The 23,337-nt window shown below is 44.1% G+C and overlaps 1 protein-coding gene across 2 annotated transcripts in view; it reads left to right on the plus strand.

Annotated features, from left to right (window-relative positions):
* The window catches only part of OVOL1 (ovo like transcriptional repressor 1), a 58,037-nt gene that overhangs the window by 31,998 nt on the left and 2,702 nt on the right, over positions 1–23,337 (plus strand). The window lies entirely within an intron of this gene.

The raw sequence follows: 23,337 nt of genomic DNA on the forward strand, positions 1-23,337 counted from the left end.
TTACTGTGACTCCTACATCGCTCTAAGCTTCAACAGCAAGAGGTAATGGAAAAAAGGATTTGCACTCACAAAGAGGGGAGTAGCTGGCTTGTTACGGCAGTTACTACCCCAAACCAAATATGCCTGATACTTCACTTTCAATGCATATACAGCATAGCTCTCTGCTTCAATGACAGGGGAGAAGAATAACTGATACTTCACACATCCAGCAGAGCTCTCTGCTACAACGGCAAGGGAGAAGAAAAAGGGTTCGCACTCAAAAAGCGGGGAGTAGCTGGCTTGTTACGGCGGTTACTACCCCAAACCAAATGTGCCTGATACTTCACTTTCCATGCATATCCAGCATGGTTCTCTGCTTCATCGGCATGGGAGAAAGACTGATACATCACGCATTTCCAGCATAGCTCTCTGCTTCAACGGCAGGGGAAAAAAAAAACAAAAACAAAAAACTGATGCTTCACGCATATCCTGCATAGCTTCAACGACAGGGGTGAAGAAAAAAAGGATTCGCAATCACAAAGCGAGGAGTAGCTGGCTTGTTACGACGGTTACTACCCCAAACCAAATGTGCCTGATACTTCACTTTCAATGCATATCCAGCATGGCTCTCTGCTTCAACAGCAGGGGAGAATGACTGATACATCACGCATATCCAGCATGGCTCTCTGCTTCAACGGCAGGGGAGAAAAAAAAAAAAAAACCCAACAAGGGCTGTACAACATAGTCTAGGTAAAACAAATAAGCATGGGTGTAGCTTGCTTATCGCGGCGGTTACTGCCCCTACTACCCCTAACTAATCAAGCTAGATATTTCACTTGGATGCAGCTCCATCACTGCTCTCTACATTAATGGTGGGGGTGGAAGGGGAATAGAACAAGGAGCTAAGAGAAACAGATAAGAATGAGAGAAAAAATGTGTGAGGCTTGCTGGGCAGACTGGATGGGCCATTCGGTCTTCTTCTGCCGTCATTTCTATGTTTCTATATGTTTCTATGAGGGAGCCTATAAGAAACTTCCTCAAACCACCTTAAAGGACCAGCCATGGATATCTGGCCCGGTCCTTGTTAAGGACCAACACCGCAAGGGATTCTGGTCCAGGGGAGTTCCTTCTAGCCTGGATTAAGTTGGGAGGCCGAGAGGAGTTAGAGGGGCCCAGGAAATAGAGAAAGAGGTACCGCATGCAAGGACCTCCTATGTTTAAAGAACTGTGAGATACCGGAAGTAATGCGAGTCATATCGCTTATTCTGATTCCTGAAGTGAAGGTGTGCTGCCATAATAGTTTTGAGTTTGTTTCACTGTAAATAAAGGGGCGGATTTTCAGAGCCCTGCTCGCGTAAATCCGCCCAAAACCGGGCGGATTTACGCGAGCAGGGCCCTGCGCGCCGGGAAGCCTATTTTACATAGGCCTCCCGGCGCGCGCAGAGCCCCGGGACTCGCGTAAGTCCCGGGGTTCTCGGAGGGGGGCGTGTCGGGGGGCGGGCCTGGTCGTCGCGGCGTTCCGGGGGCGTGTCGGTAGCGTTTTGGGGGCGGGTACGGGGGCGTGGCTACGGCCCGGGGGCGTGGCCGCGCCCTCCGTACCCGCCCCCAGGTCGTGGCCCGGCGCGCAGCAGGCCCGCTGGCGCGCGGGGATTTACGTCTCCCTCCGGGAGGCGTAAATCCCCCGACAAAGGTAAGGGGGGGGTGTAGACAGGGCCGGGTAGGTGGGTTAGGTAGGGGAAGGGAGGGTAAGGTGAGGGGAGGGCAAAGGAAAGTTCCCTCCGAGGCCGCTCCGATTTCGGAGCGGCCTTGGAGGGAACGGGGGGAGGCAGCGCGGCTCGGCGCGCGCAGGCTATACAAAATCGATAGCCTTGCGCGCGCCGACCCAGGATTTTAGTGGATACGCGCGGCTCCGCGCGTATCTACTAAAATCCAGCGTACTTTTGCTTGAGTCTGATGCGCAAGCAAAAGTAGGCTGATCGCGCTTCTTTTAAAATCTACCCCAAAGTGCACTTAAGGAACAGCCAGTCTGCCTCCTGGTTGTTATCAAGCCCCCTATCATTCAAGCTACCACACCCTAGATCATAAGCTGGCTGTACCACTGTAATATCAGTCACCCCCCAACTTGAAGAGAAATCAGGGGGATTGTGCCCACTGTGTCTGCAAATGGTATCAATTTTGTTTTGGTTTTTTTTTTTAACATTTACCAATAAACCATTCTGATGCATCCATATAATAGTATCATTTAAGATTTTAGCAATCTCCTGAGCACTGACACTGGAAATAAGAGCTATAAGTCATCAGCATAACAAGGGAAGACATTCATCTTTTCTAACAAAACATATAAAGGGAGGAGATAAATGTTAAACAACATTGCAAATAAACAGGACGCTTATGGGATACCAGGTTGTAAAGGCAGCCAGTCAGATTTATCAAGAGCGACCCTTCAAAAAGAAAGAGAACCATTCTCCTTCTTTCCCTCCAATCCCAATCTCAGCGAGCCTAGTCAATAATATTGCATGAGAAACAGAGTCAAAGCTGCTGACGTGTCAAGAAAAGCCAGAATCGCCTGATGATTTTTATCTAACACAAGAAGAATAAAACCCGTGACTGAAATGAAAACTGTCTTGGTACTGGGTCCTTGATGAAAACCACTCTGGTAGGTATTAAGAATAGTATTGCCTACCAGAAAAGTTGGTCCTTTATAAGAAAGTAGTAAGTTTATTCAAAGCTATTTCTTAATCAGTTTCCCTACAGAAGGCAAGACAGATATAGGGTGATAATTAGCCTGATTAGTATGGGCTAAAGAATTGCTAGACCCCATTAGTATCGGGTGCGCTATTGCTTTTTAAAACAATTTGGAAAATGCCCTACTCTCAAAGAGAGTCTAGATAAAACATCAACAAATGAATCTCAAAGGTTGTTTTAAAAACCAGAAAGGGCAAGCATCTATAGGGCTATGAGACATCTTCAATTCATTCATTACCGCTTCTTTCTCCATAGTAGCCTTAACATTAAAAGAAGTCCACTTAGTCAAACCTGATGCAACAAAACCAGGACTAGTGGCTTCTAGAATCTCTGCTGAAGTAGCGGACACAATTTTTAACATTTTCTCATCCCAAAATTGGGAGTCTTCGGCACAATCGACCTTGTCTTCCATTACATTTTCCAGAACTTCGGTCAGGTGATTTACAAGAGCACACAACTCACAGGGGCAGTTTAAAGAAACACACAACTGTGCAGTACAATATTCTTTCTGATTGTGACCGGGAGTCCAAGCCGTTACTAATATTGCCCTTTTAATGTGAAAATTCAGTACCTATAGGAGGAGTTTTGTACTTTGATTCCTCCCTATGTGATGACCCTACCTTTTTTTTGGGGGGTATATATTTCCCAGGAGCATGCTCAGAACTTCAGAGGGTTAGGCGCAGCTTAAGGAGCCACTGGAAAGCAGATAGAGATCCTCCTAGAATTTAAGAGCAAAGGAATTGGTATTTTGATATTTCATCCCCCCCCCCCATGCTGGATTTCAAATACTTTTGGGGAGAGCTGTGGATCCTCCCAGGATCTAGGAGAAGGAGAGAGATGTTTTGGGACTTTCCATAGGGTCTCAGAAGGGAGAGTGCCGAGTACTTTTGGGATGGGTCTTTGCTCATCACTTTTGCATTTTGATATTGGAAGAGTTTGGATTAAAGGATTTTTTTGGACTTTGACTTGACCAGCATGAAGGGAAGGGCATATCCCCGGGATCCCAGAGGATTGGAGCAAGTCTGATTGCTTGAGTGATCTGAAGAAGCAAGGGTAAGAAGATTTTGATACCTTTTGATACAAGGACTCAAAGGGCAAATCCATTGAGATAGTGATTGTTTATCCAGTTTGAAGAAAATTTAAAACTTGGACCAATTGCAGTTGGATGTTTTTGTATGTGGGGACAGTTGTCCTGCAGGTTTTGTGCTTGGGGATTTTCTTCTATCTGCAGATTGACTTTATGCCTGAACCCAATTCCAGTTTACCCACCTTGCATGGGAACAGTTTTTCTCTATGGGTAATGGTGCAAGAGAAGTGTGAGAGGACAAATTAACATTCATCTCCATTGCCATTATATTTTTGATGCTCTTCTTTATTTTTGGTTTGGATTGTTTTATTTAAGTTGCAGTAAAGTCTATTTTATTGGAACAACACTATTCATGAACTCCTGATAGTGTTTTTCCTGATTCTTCTACCCTTCTTGTTGTTGTTGCCTTCATTGCTCCTTCTCTGAACTGTTTGGCACCTGTTGGAGGTCCTCTACCTTCAGTGTGAGCATTAAGAGTAAAAAAATGGATAGACACCCCAGAGGGCCCCGGAAGATTATTCTTCCTCCCTGTCCAGACTGATCCCGGACCAGTACCACCCCAAAGTGAAGAACAAAGCACCAAACTTGGGGACGTTATGCTTCATAAACTCAGACCTATAAGTAGCTCTGTAACTTTTATATAAATTATAATTTATGCTCCTCCAAGAACATTCTGCACTCCTCATTGATCTCAATTGAATTAATCTAGAGGTAAACCATGGAACACATAAGAAATGTCTCACGGTGCGATGAGTTAGTCTTTAGAGGTGCTTCCTCCTTTAAGGTTTCTGATAATCACTCATGAAACGAGTCAGCCATAGTAGCTGCTGAGCTAGCACTTAACTAACCTTTGACTTCTTCCCACTTTAGAGCAAATTTATTACATGTGCATTATTATAATTATTACATACTTAAAATATGTTTGTAATTACCATATAAAACGGGTAGAGAAAGCATATGTGTTCCTGCATTAGAAATATATGAATTTATTTATTTATTTTTAGGTTTTTATATACCGGAAGTTCCTGTATACAATACATATCACTCCGGTTCACAATTAACAGAGAATGCACTGAAACATAGATGCATTCTTTCAGAGCAGAAAACCATGTTTTGTTTTGGGGTTTTTTTTAATAAACTGTGTAGCTCTTGTCACACAGTGTATAAAATATTAGCATAAATCTCCAAGCGCCCGCTTATTCATGCAAATGGTATATGTTGGAGAGTTTTGAAAGTTTGGCTCTCTATTTTTTTCATATTGCCTGCCATCCTTCCTCCCCTCTCCAATTCCAGCACTCTCCTCTTTTCTTCCCTCCCTCCCCCCCCCCCCCCCCCCTCCCGGCTGGCCCCTGCCAACCTTTAACTATCTGTTCTGTTAATCTGACGCTGCTGGCCTGCTGCTGAAGTTTTCCTCCTCCTCCATGCTGCCACATGCATTCAAACATAGTATGAGGCTCCCTCATTCCAGCTCAGTCAGCTGGTGCAAGCGCAGTGTGAATGGCCTTGCAGTGTGTGCTACTTGCTATGCAGGCCCAGGGCAGCTGCTCCTTTTTGCTTATAATTAAAAGCAGTCTGGGGGCTCTCATATTAGAACATAAGAACGTAAAAACTTGCCATACTGGATCATACCAAGGGTCCATGAAGCCCAGTATCTTGTTTCCAACAGTGGCCAATTCAGGTCACAAGTACTGCAAGACCCCAGAGAGTAAATAGATCCCATGCTGTTATCGTCCAGTGATTAAATAGTGGCTATTTCTTAAGTCCACTTGGTTAGTAACAGTATATTGACTTCTCCTCCAGGAATTTGTCTAAACCTTTTTTAAACCCAGCTAACAGGTAAATTTTTAAAAGAATGTGCATGCGCCATAAACGCACATATTGCAGTGCGAGCAAAAATACGCCTCATTTTATAAAGTACGCACGTAGCATTTAAAATACTGATGCTGCATGTACTTCTACAGCCTTTACACATGTAATCTTGTGGGGGAGGGGGGAGAGAAAGAGAGAGCCTCTGTATAGAGTCCGTCTAATACTGTCTATATATGTGCCGCTCTAGAGGGGCACTTTGAATCGATGTGGGTTTTTGGGAAGTGGGTTAGGGGGGGTGTTACAGACACATTCAGAGGTATTCAAGGTAAAATTGACGTCAGTAAAAATTATAGTCTTTATAAGTGATGAAATGGAGTAAATTTATTCACTACAGCTACCACTGCAGTGTACAAATCAACTCCTCTTGTTAGACTTTTCATCACTTATAAGGACTATAATTCTTTGCTCTGAATGTGTCTGTAACACCCCCCTAAACCCAACCCACCTCGATTCAAAGTGCCCCTCTAGAGTGGTATATAAATAGAGTATCTATGCACGTTGCCTGTGAAAAATTAGTGGTTACGCGCGTCAGTCATGCATGTACGGGTGCCCTTCCTGGTTTCTTAAAATTTGCGTTGCTCGTGCGTGGCCAACATACATGGCATATGTGGCCATTTTTGCACAAGCAACGCTCTTAAAATCTACCTCTAAGCTAATTTCCTTAACCTCATCTTCTGGTAATGAATTCTAGAACTTAATTGTGTGAGTGAAAAAAGTTTTTTTTTTGTTTGTTTTGAATGTGCTACTTACTAACTTCGTGAAGTGTCCTGTTGTCTTTTTGTATTTTTTTGAAAGAGTAAATAACTGATTTACATTTACCCATTCTATTCCTCTCATTGTTTTATAGACCTTTATCATATCCCCCTTGGATGTCTTTTCTCCAGTTGAACAAACCCAGCCTCTTTAGCCTTTCCTTGTAAGGGAGCCATTCCATCACCTTTATCATTTTCATAGTACTACTCTTTACCTTTTCCAATGCAACTATATCTTTTTTGAGATATAAGATCTGCACACAGTACTCGAAGGGCCTGATTTTCAAAAGCATTTACATATTTAAAAATGGGTTTTACATGTGTACATGCACTTTACCCATGTGAGTGGGCTTTTGAAAATTGCTATGTCATTGAATTGTCCATAGAATTTACTCATATAAGTGTACTTTAGGTGGGTAAATGACTTTTGAAAATTGCTACAATAGTAGTTACATTTACATATGTAAATCCTTTGAAAATTACCCCCTAAGTGTGGCCTCACCGTGGAGCAATACAGGGACATTATGACATTTGCTGTCTTATTCAATTTTCCTATCCTAATAATTCCTATCATTCTGAACTGAGGATTACAAAGTATTGTCCATTATGCCACCCAAGTCCTTCTCCTGGGTGGTAACTCCTAACTTTGTGTAACTACAGTGTGGGTCAGTTTTCCCTATGTAGATCACTTTGCACTTGTCCACATTAAACTTCATCTTCCGTTTACATGCCCAGTCTTCCATTCTCACAAGGTCCTCCTGCAATTTTTCCCAATCCACTTGTGATTTAACAACTCTGAATAATTTTGTATTGTGTACAGATTTGATCACTTCACTCATTGTTCCCTTTTCAAGATTATTTATAAATATATTAAAAGTGGTAAAGATCCCGGAGACACTCCACACTTTACCCTTCTCTCCTGAGAAAACTGACCATTTAGTCTACTCTCTGCTTCCTATCTTTTAACCACTTTGCAGTCCACAATAGGACAGTGCCTCCTATCCCTCAAAACTCCAGATACATCCACTGGCTCACTATTATCCACATGTTTATTAACCCCTTCAAAGAAACGTAACAGATTGGTGAGACAATATTTTACTTGTGTAAATCTATGCTGGCTGTGTCCCATTAAACCATGTCTTTGTGTATGTTGTGTGATTTTGTTTTTTAGAATAGTTTCCATCATTTTTCCCAGCACTGAACTCAGACTCGCCAGTCTCTGGTTTCCTGGATCACCCCTGGAGCCCTTTTTAAAGATTGGGGGTGCATTGGCCACCCTCCAGACTTCAGGCATGGTGGACAATCCAATGATAGGTTACAAATTACCAGTAACAGATCTTCAATTTCATTTTTTAGTTCTTTCAGAACTCTGGGATATATACTATCTGGTCCGGGTGATTTGCTACTCTTTAATTTTGTCAATCTGCCTTATTACATATTGTTTCCTGCCCTGAATGTTTGAGGGACAGGATTCAAATACTTTTTAAATAAATAAATAAATAAATACATACATCTTCCAGCTTCACATTGTTTTATTTCAGTTCTTCTGAATCATTACCACTGAGAATAGTTTGTGGCACAGGTTTCTCCCTAACATCCTCTTCAGTAAACACAGAAGCAAAGAATTCATTCAGTGTTTCTGCCATTCACAGCTTAACAGCAGATAAAGCACCTTCCAGTGAAAATAAATCATAGGTTTACTTCTTGCAAAATCTGGAGCACCTTTCCTATTTATAGATAGCACAAATGTCAAGCTTAGCAGTCTGTAGTTATTTGGGTCACTCCTGGAGCATTTCTTGAAAACTGATATAACATTGACTACCCTCTAGTCCCCAGGTACAGAGGCAGATTGGAATGATTAGTGACAGATAAGTAGCAGTTCTGTAGTTTCACTTTTGAATTTCTTTAGAACCCTGAGATGAATACCATCAGGTCCTATTGATTTGCTACTATTAACAGGTCTATCCAGTAAAGTGCGGCCGCGTTTACCCCGCTCCTAACCCGTGTTCTACTCACTTTCCGGCTGGTTAGCCCTTCCTGCGATCCACAACCCCCTTTAACCTACCCGTCCGTGTCCTAAAATCCCCGGGCAACCCCTTCCGCACGCGGCATGTATATTGCATGCAAACGAGCGAATTAGCTATTCCCTAGCATCCTACTGGATGCTATTTTAGCATCCTACTGGATGCTATTTTACCCTGCCGTTTTGCCGCGCGTTTAACCTGCTAACTTACCGCCTACCCTTACCCCTGCGTTAGAGGCAGGGGTAAGGGTAGGCGGCAAGGTTTCCCCCAGCCCCCGCTCACCTGCCCTGGCCGCGTCCATGGATGCTGGTCTCCGGGGCAGCCCCAGTCCTCTCCCCTCCTCCCGAAGCAAAAAAAAAGCGAAAAAAAAAGTTGCAAGAGAGAGAGGGGAGAGGACTGGCAATCCTACTCTCGGCGACTTACTTTTGCAGCTCCCCTCCGGACATTGTGGCTTCCCCCGTGCCAGTCCCCTCTCCCCTCCTCCTGAAGCAGGGTGCGAAAAGCAGCCTTGCTCCGGGAGGAGGGAAGAAGGGGCTGGCAGTGTAAAGCGGCGAAGCGACTTACTTTTTGCAGCCCCTCCGGACATCGGATGACCTCTCCTGCCTCCAGCTGCTCGCGAAGATGGACGCCTGCACGGCCGCTGAAGACGTGACGTCACGACATTTGGCATCACGGCATGTGACGTCACGTCTTCAGCGGCCGTGCAGGCGTCCATCTTCGCGAGCAGCTGGAGGCAGGAGAGGTCGTCCGATGTCCAGAGGGGCTGCAAAAAGTAAGTCGCTTCGCCGCTTCGCCGCTTTACACTGCCAGTCCCTTCTTCCCTCCTCCCGGAGCAAGGCTGCTTTTCGCACCCTGCTTCGGGAGGAGGGGAGAGGGTATCTGTCATTTCAAATGACATTTGAAATGACAGATACCAGCGCGGCCGTGAAGCGTTAGGCCCGCGCACCCAGGATACTGTATAGGCACTCTATCCAGTAAAATGGGTTGCGCGGGCCTAACGCTTCACGGACGCTTCTTTAGACGCAGCTTGCATTTGCCAGCTATTTACATACAGGATCGAGCGGTAGGTGAGCTGCACTGTGCGTGCGGCAACCGCGGGTGCGCCGGGCACTAACGCAGCTCTTCCTACCGCTCGGTACTGGATAGACCTGAAAGGGAGGAAGTGGTAGGAATTGTAGAGCTGAGCAGTTGATTTGCAAACAAGTTAGTCCTCTCTCTTTCTTTTGTATTTGGGAGGGCATTGTTTCCCTATGGGCAAGCCACCCCGATCCAGCTCAAGCTCTGTGGACTGCTTGGGGAGGGAAGGAAGATGTGAAAGCAGGCAGTTCCAGCATTCTGAGGTCCTTCTCTTTCTTGGTAGCCAATTTGTAAGATACCAGTTGGCCACCTCCTGCCCTAATCCCAGGCAACAAACCTCTGCTTCCTGCTCCAGCCCCTCCCCCAGCAGAGCGCAGGGAAGAGGTATGAGTAGAGCAGACAGAGCACTCTGATCCATAATCCTGCTCCTTCCCTCTTGTCCTGCAAAGAATAGGAGCAGAGCTAGGTGTGGCCAGAGTGAACAAAAGGTGTTTGTGTGCATATTTCTGTTTGTAATTTGTGAATACTTATTCTGTATTTGGTGAGGGGTTTTTTTCTGTTCTGTGGAATGCTTTTTAGATATGGGATGCATTTTTTTCTCCCTCCTTCATGATAGTGGAGTGGGGTTTTTATTATATTTGTGTAGATTTTATGATGTTAATTTGTTAGGTAATTATTTATTGATGCAATTGGTAGAGAGTAAGGATTTAGGGGCAGGTTTTATTGTGTTTTGGAGCTATTGTGGCTTTTATATTTGGGATACATATTTTTAGTTGTTTGGCTGATATATTTAATTATTGTTATATTGAATTAGTGCAAATTTGTCTGTGTATTATGAATTATTGCTATGAAGAATTTGTGATTTGTTTTGCATTTGATGATTTATTGTTTTTATGTATTGGTGTACCTTACCTTTGATTGTAAAACACGTGTTGAATGCTGGCTTTGCCAGCAAAAAAACATGCCTCAACAGAATTTACATTTATTTTACATCCCTCCTTCACTGTTTTGGGCCTGTCTCTAATCTCTTGAGCTGAGCCTGATATGCAAGATACTGTCAATTTCCAGACAAAAAGATGCTTGGAGCCACTACATTTCAAGCTCCTGAGATGTAGTCTGTCCTTAGACAAAACCCGTTGTATCCTTTAGACTAAAAATAACTTCTATAGGGGTTGACGACAGTGTTTCCCAACTGGTGTGCCTTCAGACCTAATCAAGTGTGCCATGGAAAAGGTTACCACTGCCTGATTCTCAGATCTGGGTCAGAGCCTGAGTTCTGCTCTTAGCACCAGCGGTGGCTCCTAAACATGTAGGAGCTCCTTTCTGAGCACATATGTAATCATGCATGCCTTTTCTTCCTAGCTATAGCAGAATATGGTGGTTGAAGGGCAGCATACAGAATATGGGTAGCTGAGTCCTCCTTTGAGACCTTCCAGCCTCTGTCCTATCCCCAGGCTGAGTGAGATGAGGAGATCTTGCACTGAACACTAGTTGTGGCTTACTCTGAGTGTTGAGTGTAGCAGCAGTGGAGGAGCTCTGGCAGCCAAGGTAACTAACTGAGCCTGCTGCCCACACCATACTGACCTCTCTTATATCCTACATTTGTATAGAGAGAGAGCTGGTCCAACGTGATGGATTTATGTCTGTTTCTGCCCCCGTTTCTCTTTGTTTTAAAACGAGGATGAAAGCTTTCAGTGCTTCTCTAGCTCTTCTTTTGGTCATAGGAGTCCTCTCCATGACTGCATTGCCTGCTCCATGGAGGTTGGTGTGCCACTCAACTATTTTATTAAAGCAGATGTGCCTTGGACTTGAAGAGGTTGGGAAACACTGTTCTGCAATACTGAGAATCAATTTGTATATCCCGTGTCCTTGCAGGTCAATTAATTTGTCATGTTTTGTTAGATAAATGTTAAACACTAAATTATCATATTTACCTTTCTAGGATCATTTCATTTGATTTATTTAACCAGTTTCAAAACAAAACATTGTTACCTTGATGTTTTCACTTCTTTAAACACTGAAAAAGTTGTTCCCCTAAGGGAGTAGGGGATGAGAGAATTTACCAGTCAAGTTTCTTTTGCAGAGGTGGCAAAATTCTGGCAAACAATGTCATTTTTTCCATCTGCCACCACAACACACCAATAGACAATAAATTGACTGAAAAGCCGTTCTACAGCAAATAACATGAGAAAAAGATGGCCATTGATGTTTCCATATTGAAACTTACATCAATAACATCAACTTAGTGAGTGCTGGAGATACACTTTTGTATTCAGATGTTTACAGATTTCCCACCAAGAAGCTCTTTTCGTCACTTAAGAGATCCCTAAGTGGAGTTCTGGGTGGGAGAGTCTGTCTGATTTTCACCTTGGAGACTGCAATAGAATATGATATTGCTGAATGGCCAAAACAGCTTTTTCCTGATAACTGAAATTGAAGGGTAGACTAGACGGCACTCGTTCTGGTAAGTTTACACAAAGTATTTGAACTATATCAATGTGAAAGGCTGGGAAATGTGTCTATGGGAGGTTTCCTTTTAAGAAGTTTGAGGAACAAGGTCCAGTAGAGGGAGCGTGTCACCCAGTATAAAAGGCGGGACCTGAGGATTTTGGTGGGGGCTTATCGGAGGGAATCCATCCGGAGAATGACCTGTCATGTGAAAGGTCACTGCAGGGGCATTCTTCCTCAAGGGGAAAGGCCCAAGGCATGAAGCATTTCTCCTTAAGGGGAAGCAGCCAAGGAGTGGTGCATCTTCTCAAGGAGAGACAATGAGGGGGACCAGACCTGTGTCCTGGAGGTGGACTGGAGTTGAGTAGTGGTGAAAATTCTATGGTGAGAGAAGCGTTCGGAGTAGAATGCCTCAGAAGGGTGAGAGCCAGGACTCTGGGGAAGTTCTTGACAATTGCTTGGATGGGAGCTGGGGGAAAAAAGATTCTGAAGAAAGTTTTTCCTGATTCTGGAGACGAGATATTGTGTATCAAGTTGTGAGTACTGAGAAACAGGAGATAAAGTTTAGATTGGTGGTCCATTTGAAAAGAAGGAAGAATAGTGGTATATGAAAAGTGATAATTATGTTCACCGACCAAGCTTTAAGTATTAGAATGGTAGAATGGGGTAAATGGTTCTCCTAGGCAAGAGGAAGAAGTGTACATAGTTATTGAAGCACATACACTTTTAAGGCCAAATTGTAAATCCCCCGCACGTAGCCGGGCCTTGCATGCACCGTGCACATCTTCAAAAGGGCCGGCCTCGCGCGTAACCCTTGTTACATGCAGAAGTGCCAGGCCGAAGTAAAGGGACGGGCCTGGAGGCGGCCGGTATAGCGGCCATTTGTCGTTGTACCAGGGAAGGGACGGAAGGCACTCACAAGTTGCTACTGCTCCAGTTCTAACAGGATTTATATTATGGGCATAAGCTCTCCCAAAGTAGCGCTTGTGGCACTCAGCTTCTCTATGGCATCCTTCAAGGTCTTCAGGATTTTCACAGGCTGTCTCATGACTGACCAGTTATGATGCCCTAGGGGAGCCTGCACACCTAGCTCCATTTCCTGAGACAGATCATGCAGGGGTGGCAGCTGCTCCCCTAGCCTCTGCAGTATCATGTAGGTAGAATCCCAGCGGGTGCCCACATCTTGAATGAGATGCTCGTGAGGCATCTGTAATTCCTCCTGCTTTACACGGAGAAGGTCCCCTGCCTTCACATTTCAGTGGAAGGGCCCAGCTATTTTCCTACACTTTCCAAGTAAACCATGCAGGTAGTCATGCTCTGGGTCCCTGGACGCCAGCCCCAGGCCCTCCTTCACTGCTAGGTGCAGGATGTGGGCAAAGCATTGTACACCCTGATATCCCTTGTCGGATACTGCCTTTAGCATATCAGAGCCATTGTTGGTGACAAAGAACCCTGCATCAAGACTTCTGGCTTTCTGATCCAGCTACCGTCCCACCAGCATTTCTCTTATGTCTCCTAAAATATTGCCAGATCTCACCAACTTGCTGTCAGAGAGAGGAAGGTGTGTGAAACGTTTGTGGATGTCCAGATGTCGCTTGTAAAATGCACATTGCTACCGTGTGTTTTCGCCAGCAGCGCCTGGATGCGACTGCAGCAATGATTGCACAAACTGGGGATGACCTTTCTGCTGAAAATGGTCCTGGAGGGCATTTTATAATTTAGTGCTAACACTTGCAGCAAACACCTGAATCCCACATTCTCCACTACCTGCAGGGGCTGATCAACTAAAGCAATCATCTCACCAATGCTCCTGGTCATCACTTTGGATGCTGCCTGCCTCTTTTCCCATGATAATGCCACTGAACACCACCCTATTTTCCTCCCTTGTGGACTGTCACTTCCTAGGTATAGCTGGGGGCTGCTGCTGGCTTGCCAAAGGCCTGGAAGCAGCTTGAGAAACACTTATCCCCTTTTCAAACAGTGACCTCTAGCTTGTAGAAAGGGTACTGCTACTACCATCCCTGGCTGCAGGGCATGCTGCCTTTTCATGTGATGCTCCATCCCAGAATTACGTACATGGCCCAATTGCTTCCCTCACCTGATGTCCTTTGCACAAAAGTTGCAACGAGCAAAGCACGAGTCCTCCCTCATTTGAAAATGGCTGCAGATCAGATTTCTTTCATGATCCCTTGCATCCTTGGGGGTGGATGATGCTGGCACTGAAGTGGCAGTGGAGACAGACAGACCCTGAGAAACTGGGGCAGAGGATTCACTCATTCTCTGTTCTGCACTGTCATTGTGGACTGCTCTCCCTCACCAACATCAGCTCCTGCCTCTCTCTCTCTCTCTCTCCTATCACTGAAGTGGAGGCTAACACAGTACATACTAATTCTCCTAATACAGAGTCTTCAGCTAACTCCTCTTCCATCTCTGCTTGAGGATATTCTTTCAAGGGAGATTTTTCTACTACTGATTCAGAGGAGGAGGCTGACAAAACTGTTTTTGCAGCTTGTGCTGCACTAATGGATAGCACTGCTGGTACTTTAGGTTTTACCACTTGTACTTCTACTTCCAAAGGCACTGGTGTTTGTACTCTGCGACTGCTACAACAGGGTCTGGTTGAGACACAACTGGTGTTGGCATATCCTCCCCAAATTTGTTTCCTATGGCTTGACATGCCTGCCTCTCCTAATGTTTTGGATTTGAAAAAATCCCTTGATTTTGGTTGGGAGACTCACTGTTGTCTTGTTAAAAATAAATAAATAAATCTATCTACTGCCAACTGCTGGCTTGCTACAGCCTCTAGCACCTTTTGCCTGAAATGATGGGATTTTATCAGGTGCAGTGCCTGTTTACTGGGATTTAAATGATGGACAATTATTTTCAGTGAAGTGGATGTGTGTGTCACTGACTAAAGTGATCACTCTGGGGCGGATTTTCAGAGCCCTGCTCGCCTAAATCCGCCCAAATCCGGGCGGATTTAGGCGAGCAGGGCCCTGCGCGCCGGTGAGCCTATTTTACATAGGCCTACCGGCGCGCGCAGAGCCCCGGGACTCGCGTAAGTCCCGGGGTTCTCCGAGGGGGGCGTGTCGGGGGCAGGCCCGGTCGTTGCGGCGTTTAGGGGGCGTGTCGGCAGCGTTTTGGGGGCGGGTATGGGGCGTGGCTACGGCCCGGGGCGGTCCGGGGGCGTGGCCGTGCCCTCCGTACCCGCCCCCAGGTCGCATCCCGGCGCGCAAGAGGTCCGCTGGCGCGCGGGGATTTACGCCTCCCGGAGGGAGGCGTAAATCCCCCAACAAAGGTAAGGGGGGGGGCTTAGACAGGGCCGGGTGGGTGGGTTAGGTAGGGGAAGGGAGGGGAAGGTGAGGGGAGGGCAAAAGGAAGTTCCCTCCGAGGCCGCTCCGATTTCGGAGCGGCCTCGGAGGGAACGGGGGTAGGCTGCGCGGCTCGGCGCGCGCCGGCTGTACAAAATCAATAGCCTTGCGCGCGCCGATTCAGGTTTTTAGCAGATACGCGCGGCTCCGCGCGTATCTACTAAAATCCAGCTTACTTTTGCTTGCGCCTGATGCGCCAGCAAAAGTAGGCCAATTCGCGCTATTTGAAAATCTACCCCTCTGTGTGTAAATTTGAAAAACACACAGAGAATGTACTACACAACTATTTTATTTTTATTTTGCTCTTCAAACTAGTGCATTGCACGCACAGTTGCACACAAACACACAAAACACGGAATGATAAATAATGCTCTAATATGTGTGTGGCGTATGTAGTACAGCCATGCATTAGAATTGCAGTAACAAAATTAATCCACAAAGTGGCTGGCTCTACCTGTGACTGGTGACTGGCCCACCTGCCTTCTTTGTAGATGCACTGACTCTGGTGCAGAGACCCCGACAAAGAATGTTTAAAAAAAAAAAAAAAAAAGCCTCACTCTATCTTGGCAGCTGTGGCATGGCTAGCTAGCTTAGCACTAGCCTAGCTGGCTCTGCTCCTTGTTCACTATAACAAGTTTAAATTTAAATCACTGCAGCCAGCTGCCACAGTATTTTCCCAGAAAGGGAGAGGGAGCTTGAAAACACAAGCCTTTTCTCTTGGTCAGTGGCAGTGTCAGTGAGATCCTGTGCAGATAAATACAGCAGACAAAAGGATTGGAATTGAATGTTTCTAATGTTGAAAAGGTGTGCACTGTTGATTCAGAACTCTGTGGAGTATGAACAACACAGATCTCAACCAACAGCAAAAGCAATGTCTCCTTCTTAAAATAAAGATTCAAATGTAGTTTGAAACAGGCTGCACATACTATAAGAAGGATACATAGAGTAGTGATTTGCTGTTTTAGAAAAAATTTTCACTCTGATATGTTCCCTTATGTTGTCAATCTGGTTTCCTTGACAGCAGATCCCGGTTATTCTCTGACCTCATAGATGAGCCATAGGTATTAGGGCTGGTTGCTATGGAAACTCCCAAATGAGCAGCCTGAGCCTCAGATAGGCAAGCTCTGTTCTTATTTATTTTATTTTATTTAGAGGCTTTTTTATACCGACATTAGTAGGTACATCATATCGGTTTACAACAAACAGTAGATGGAAAGTACAAAGAACAGGGAAGAGGAGGAGGGGACAACATAGTGCAATAACTAGAGGAAACTAAATAGGGGAACAGGAAATATAATGCAGCCAATGATTTTTTTATGGGAAATGTAAACAAATGAAACAAATAACATACGTTTTATTCGTGGAAAGTACCCGTTTGTTTTTAGGGGCCCACAAATGAAATGAAAGGGGCATATTTGTCATGGATTTAACATTCGTTTTAAATAAATGCACATTCCTAGTAAATTTTGCTTCCTTGTATTTTGGAAACAAGATAGACAATAGTTAAATAAGTGTGTGTGTGTGTGTGTGTGTGTGTAGTATAAACAAAATGGCAGATAAAAAATATTTTTTTGTTTCTAATAATTATAAATATATAGCAAACCAGATAAGGAACAATATCATATATTTAAAAGTGCATACAATTTTTTTATTTACCCATATAAATATTACTTAATGAAAAAATATTTAAATTTTATTAGAGTTACATTATTTTTTATGATACAATAAAATTCAATAATGCACCCAAAATTCACAAAAAGTGCCCACTTGATAAAGACAATATCATAAATTGTCTTATCAATGTGCTGCATAAAATACTTCTAAGCAGTTCCTCAAATGTTTTTACTTGCACTTTTATGCTTACATATCTATGTTATCCAGCGAGCACTTAACTACAAAGCTTACAGACTAATACTACTTGTGAATTTTTATTGGAAAAATTTTTTTTCTTTCATTTTTCTTATTTTTTATAAAAATGTCTTTAATTTATGAAAATCTTAAATACTGAAGAGTGAATTTTCAATTAGAATTTGAAGTGCACAAACACTGCAAGATTCTGTTCCTTCATTGCATTGCTCACAAGAATAATTTGTACTTAGCTTTATATTTGTACAATACGGTCCTCAAAAGACTAGTAATGCCGCCGATTGTTACGCCAAGAAGGGGCTGCCTAAGGGAATGGTCTTCACTGCAAATATTCTTTTTCAAACGTGATTGAAATCATCTAACAATGTAGGAAGAAAAGCATGCGAGCAAATCTCACACCAATGCAAAGAATCTCAACACGACATGAATCATCTAACAGTTTTCATTCAAAAATGGCTGACAGCCATGGGCTGCATTTGGTTTGTCCTTACATGCTAAGATTATCCAATAGCCATTTGCCACATGGACAATTGTGAAAGGTCACACAATCAATCATTCATTCATTCATTCATTCATTCATTCAATCTGTCATTTTTATCATTTCAAAATTCTAGTAAGGTATCGTTTCAAATTCATAAAAATTCAACTATAAAAAGTGTTCCCACTCAATAGTTGCATTCAGTCTGTCTTGTTCCAAAGAGCCTAATTTGTAAATCCATCTTTGTTCTCTTTGAAGCAGTATTCTATCTCGATCACCATTCCTTGGATGTTTTTCCACAAAATCAATGACAAACAAGTGTAATTATTTAAACTCATGATCATGAGATAAACAATGTTCTACCAAAGGTGCTTAAATCTTGCAGTTTTTCGAACTACTACAATGCTCTGAGATTCTTATTCAAAATGCCCTTGCGGTTTTGCCAACATAGATCTTGTTGCATGGGCAAAGGACCATATAAATTACACAGGAAGATGAACTTGTAATCTATTTATTTCTTTATGCTTTTTATATACCGTCATTCCAAGAGAAGAACACAATGGTTTACATAAATTGCATTTGATTACATTGTAAAATATTGTATTAATAGATTCTTAATTAGAGTAATGGTATCTGTTGTAATCAAAACATTCAAAGTTAGTGATTTACTGGATGAACAAATTCTTGTAGCGATATGGTAACGCTGCAAGCATGACAGACACCACATTTAAAGTGCCCTTTTTTTCTTCACCTCCATTGACTACCTTTTTAATAGTTCTTCATGAGGATAACAGAGTGCTCTTTAAAAAGCTCTGCATACCACTGTATACAGATATCCCCTTTCAAAAAAATCTTTGGCTATAACCTTAGAGGTAGATTTTAATACTTGCGCGCACGTCTATTTGCGCGCGTGTCCCGGCGTGCACACATGGACGCGCCGATTTTATAACATGCGTGCGGTGCGCACAAGGAAGGGATCATTTAATCTGACCGCACGGTGACGCATCTCGGCCTCCCTCAGATTCCTCCCAGTCAGCTTCAATTAAGAAGCGGACTGGGAGGGAACTTCCCTACTCCTCTACCTTACCTCCCTTACCTTTTTTTTTTTTTTTATTTTGTTGCTTACTGCTCCGGCTGCCTCCTGCCCCACCCCCCTCCTTGCCCCTTTTCTTTGGCCCGGCACTTCTGCGTGTAACAGGAGTTACGCACGTGGCCAGGCCCCTTTGAAAATGCATGCGGTGCGCACAAGGTCCGGCCACACGCGTAACCCCTGTTTTTCACGCATGCACCGTTTTCAAAATCAACCTGTTAGATTATACTTTATAAGATATGACATCAGAGCATATTTTGTGAATTCTCAAAACTTGACTGAAGGGTAAATTATCGCGCAAACATCTGGGGTGAGCACTGCTATAATGCAGATATTTATTCCGATCAGTTAATTTCTTGAAAATTCTAGTGATAAATGTTCCATGCTCTTCCAATGTGACCAACACATCTAAAAATGCAATTGTGGTCTTGTCATAAGTTTATAGAGAACTGGATAGATCATTGCATGAGTTGAGCCATCTATGAAACATAAATAATCCATGCTCATCACCCTTCCATATCATAAAAACATAATCGATATACCTCTTCCAGATACTAATTTGGTTATGAAATAGATTGACAACAGTCCATTCTTTCTAAATTCACTCATGAAAAGATTTGCAATGGATGGCTTTCATCGCTGTACCACTTATTTGAATTATACATCTTTTTTGAAAAATGAAATGATTTTCCTTAAGTACAATTGATACTAGTTCTCTAATGAAAGATGTTGGCAATCTATGTGGTTGCTTTTTCTGTTTTAAATACTTTGATATTACCTCTAATCCCTGGTCTTGCAGAATGGTTGTATAAGGAGATTGCACATCAAGTGTGACCAAAATGATATCTCTGTCATGTGGAAAATTCAAACTATCCAAAATATTAAGAAAATAGGCAGTAACTTGTATATAGGTTGTCATTTTGGATACAAATAGTTTTAAAAATGTCTGTATAAGTGGACAGTGGCTCTGAGTGAATCATTGGCAGAAGCGATGGGTCTCCTAGCAGTTTTACAAGACTTTTGTAGGCTTTAGGCAAAAAATAAATAATTGGTGGTACTGGATGTTCAATGTTCAAATATTGATATTCTTTCTTAGTTAAGGACCCTGCTTTACGGGCATTTGCTGTAATCCGTTTAATTTTTTATTGCAATCTCATAAGAACATAAGAAATTGCCATGCTGGGTCAGACCAAGGGTCCATCAAGCCCAGCATCCTGTTTCCAACAGAGGCCAAACCAGGCAACAAGAACCTGGCAATTATCCAAACACTAAGCAGATCCCATGCTACCGATGCAATTAATAGCAGTGGCTATTCCCTAAGTAAACTTGATTAATAGCCATTAATGGACTTCTCCTCCAAGAACTTATCCAAACCTTTTTTGAACCTAGCTACACTGAGGGGCAGATTTTATAAATCTGTGCACACTCGTACTTTTGTTCATGCACCAGGCACGAACAAGAGTACACGGGATTTCAATAGATACGTGCGTAGCCATTAAAATCCGGGGTCGGCGCGCGCAAGGCTGCCCAAAATCGGCAGCCTGCGCGCACGACCCACGCGGCCTGCCTCCATTCCCTCCGAGGCCGCTCCGAAATCGGAGCGGCCTCGGAGGGAACTTTCCTTCCACCCCCCCGGCCCTATCTAAACCCCCCCTTACCTTTGTCGGCAAAGTTACGCCTCCTTCCAGCAGGCGTAACTTTGCGCGCGCCGGGCCGGCTGCCGCGCTCCATGTTCCGGTCCGGAGGCCGTGGCCATGCCCCCGGAATGCCCCCGGGCCGAAACCACGCCCGCAGCACCGCCCCCGAAACGCCACGTCACTTGCGACACGCCCCCGACATGCCCCTCCATGCAAGCCCCGAAACTTATGCACGTCCCGGGGCTTGCGTGCGTGTAACTCTCCCTTGAGTTTTTAAATCACTCTGCATTTTTAAATCTTAGCTGCCCGTCTCTACACCATTCCTCGAGCTTTGCTGGATCCCTCCTCGTCTTTTCCACACCTTCCTGGCTATCTACCCTGTTGCAGATTTTGGTATCATTGGCAAAAAATAAATATTTCCCAATCCTTCCACTATGTGTCTCACAAAAATTTTAAAAAGAACTGGTCCCAGGCCTGATCTCTGAGGTTCACCATTAGTAGTGTCCCCCCTCCTCAGACTATACTCCATTTACCACTACCCTTAGTTGCCTTCCATTCAACCAGTTTCTAATCCAATCAGTCCCTCTAAATTCCATACCAAAGGTGCTCTATTTATGTCTCCTGTGCAGAACTCTGCCAAAGGGCCTTACTGAAATCCAAGTACACTGTGTTTAGCACTCTCCCATGATCCAAATCTCTGATTATCCAATCAAAGTAATTGATCAGATTCGTCTGAAAAGATTTACCTCTAATAAAATCATGCTGCCTCAGATCAAAGATGGCGACCCCTGACTCTTTTTCCTATTTGGTGACTGCTAGTTCTCTTCTAAAAAGGTATTTGGCCTTTGCAATTCTGCATCCCAAATGTATAACTTTCTAATTTATTTACTTAAGGCCTAACTGCCAAAGTCTTGATCATTCTTTCAATTTTTTTTTAAAGCAATTTGCATCTTATTGCCTCGTCCACATCTATGTTGTTGCAGATTTTCATATCATCTTCAAATCTCTCACAGAATCTCTAGTTCTTTCTTGTCTACAAAGCTATCAAGGGAACATAAGAGCAATGAAATAAAGGTGACAGACTTTGTATTTCTCTGCTTGTCCCCTGAGCTCTCCAGTACTAGAGGTGACAGATTCAGTGTCCCTGTGCCATGCAGTCCTAGAAACGATCTCTGTAGATTGACCTCTCTGTGGTGACACTACCTCTTTTCTGCAACAGGCTGCTGGGCATGTGCAAAAGTGGTTTCTAGGTCTGATGCAGATGCTTATTGTGGACTGGAAGCATAGCTTCTTGGAAGCTCCTGGCTGCTGCGTCCTGTAATACATTCCTGGGTGGTGCCTGGAGTAACCGGTTCCCAGGTGTTTACCTCTTGTTCTGTTCTTCTTGGCTTCAGAAATAACATTCTGTGAAGAAGGTGGTGCCTTGGCAAGTGATAATACTAGACCTGCCCAGTGTGGGGGTGACAGTTCTGCCTTGGGGAAGGTGGGGCTGATGGGGCCCATCATGTCACACAGAGTCACACCAATATAACACCCTTGGGATAGTCTCCTGCTGACCTTCTCTTAAAACAGAGGCTCTGTTTAATCTCTGAACCAATAACTAAAAGGATCTTTGTTTGCCTACTTTGTTCTGTGTTTTTCCTTTTGCTTTGTATTCCTCAAAGATTTGGGGAAAAAAAAAAGATCTTTGTATTTATACTGGGTGGCACCCAATCACCGGGGCCAGTTAAGGTAGTCTTGGTTTTCTGCTTGCCTCCTCTCTCCCTCACCTGAAGGTCCATGAGATGTGTAATGCCATTGACTGGATGAAGTTTCATATTGATCACAAATTTCCTCCAGTAAATAGACACAAATTAGGAAGATCCTCCTCATATTACCCTATGGTAAATGGAGGGAAAGAAATGCGGACCAACGAGAGAGCAGCTGGCTATGCTGATTGTTTATGACTGGTGGAGGAAGACTGCAGTTGCTTCCTGATAGGCTGTATTTTTTAATATGCCGTGCATTGTAATCTGATTAGACAGGCAGTGATGTCATAAATATCACTATCCTCACCAGTATTTGATTGGTTTATGTGCTGTCATTTGTGAATCTCTTAAAATTGGTTCATAGGGTGACAGAGTTGCCTAACATCATGCTGGGACACTGGGTCAGTACTGGCTCAGAGGGAAGAGTGCCCCCTAAGACCACGCAGGGACACTGGGTCAGTACTGGCTCAGAGGGAAGAGTGCCCCCTAAGACCACGCAGGGACACTGGGTCAGTACTGGCTCAGGGGGAAGGGTGTCCCTTAAGACCACGCAGGGACACTGGGTCAGTACTGGCTCAGGGGGAAGGGTGTCCCTTAAGACCACGCAGGGACACTGGGTCAGTACTGGCTCAGAGGGAAGGGTGCCTCCTAAAACCATGCTGAAAAACCGTTAGTATTGAGTCAGGGGTGAAAGTGCCCCCTAGCACCTGATACTGACACACTGCGTCGGTACTAACGCAGAAGGAGGAGTGTTCCCTGCCACCATTCTGTGGCATTGTGTCAGTACTGGCTCAGAGGGAAGAGTGCCCCTCCCCCCACCTACCCCTACTTTCCCATGTTGTTTGCAGGCCTCCTAACCAGATTCTAGTCCAACCTGAGCTCTGGGTGACAGCTCTTGAAGACAGATTGCACTGCCATACACTCATGGAGTGGTTTTGACAAGGATTGCCCTTTACAGTCCTTGAAATCGCTTATAGCACCTTCAGATCATAAATGAGAGATAGAGAGTGGGCGAGCTGTGCTGGTCTTTGCTTCAAGCCGTCGGAAGTGACAGACGTATTTGGAAAGAAAAATATTTTCAAGGGCTGAGCTCTCCATTAAACGGGACCCCGCCCTTCCATCTTCTACCGCTCCTGTGCTCCTGGCAAGGCGTGTGCCTGGCTTCT

Source organism: Rhinatrema bivittatum, chromosome 8 (genome assembly GCF_901001135.1).
Source record: "Rhinatrema bivittatum chromosome 8, aRhiBiv1.1, whole genome shotgun sequence".
Classification (NCBI taxonomy): domain Eukaryota; kingdom Metazoa; phylum Chordata; class Amphibia; order Gymnophiona; family Rhinatrematidae; genus Rhinatrema; species Rhinatrema bivittatum.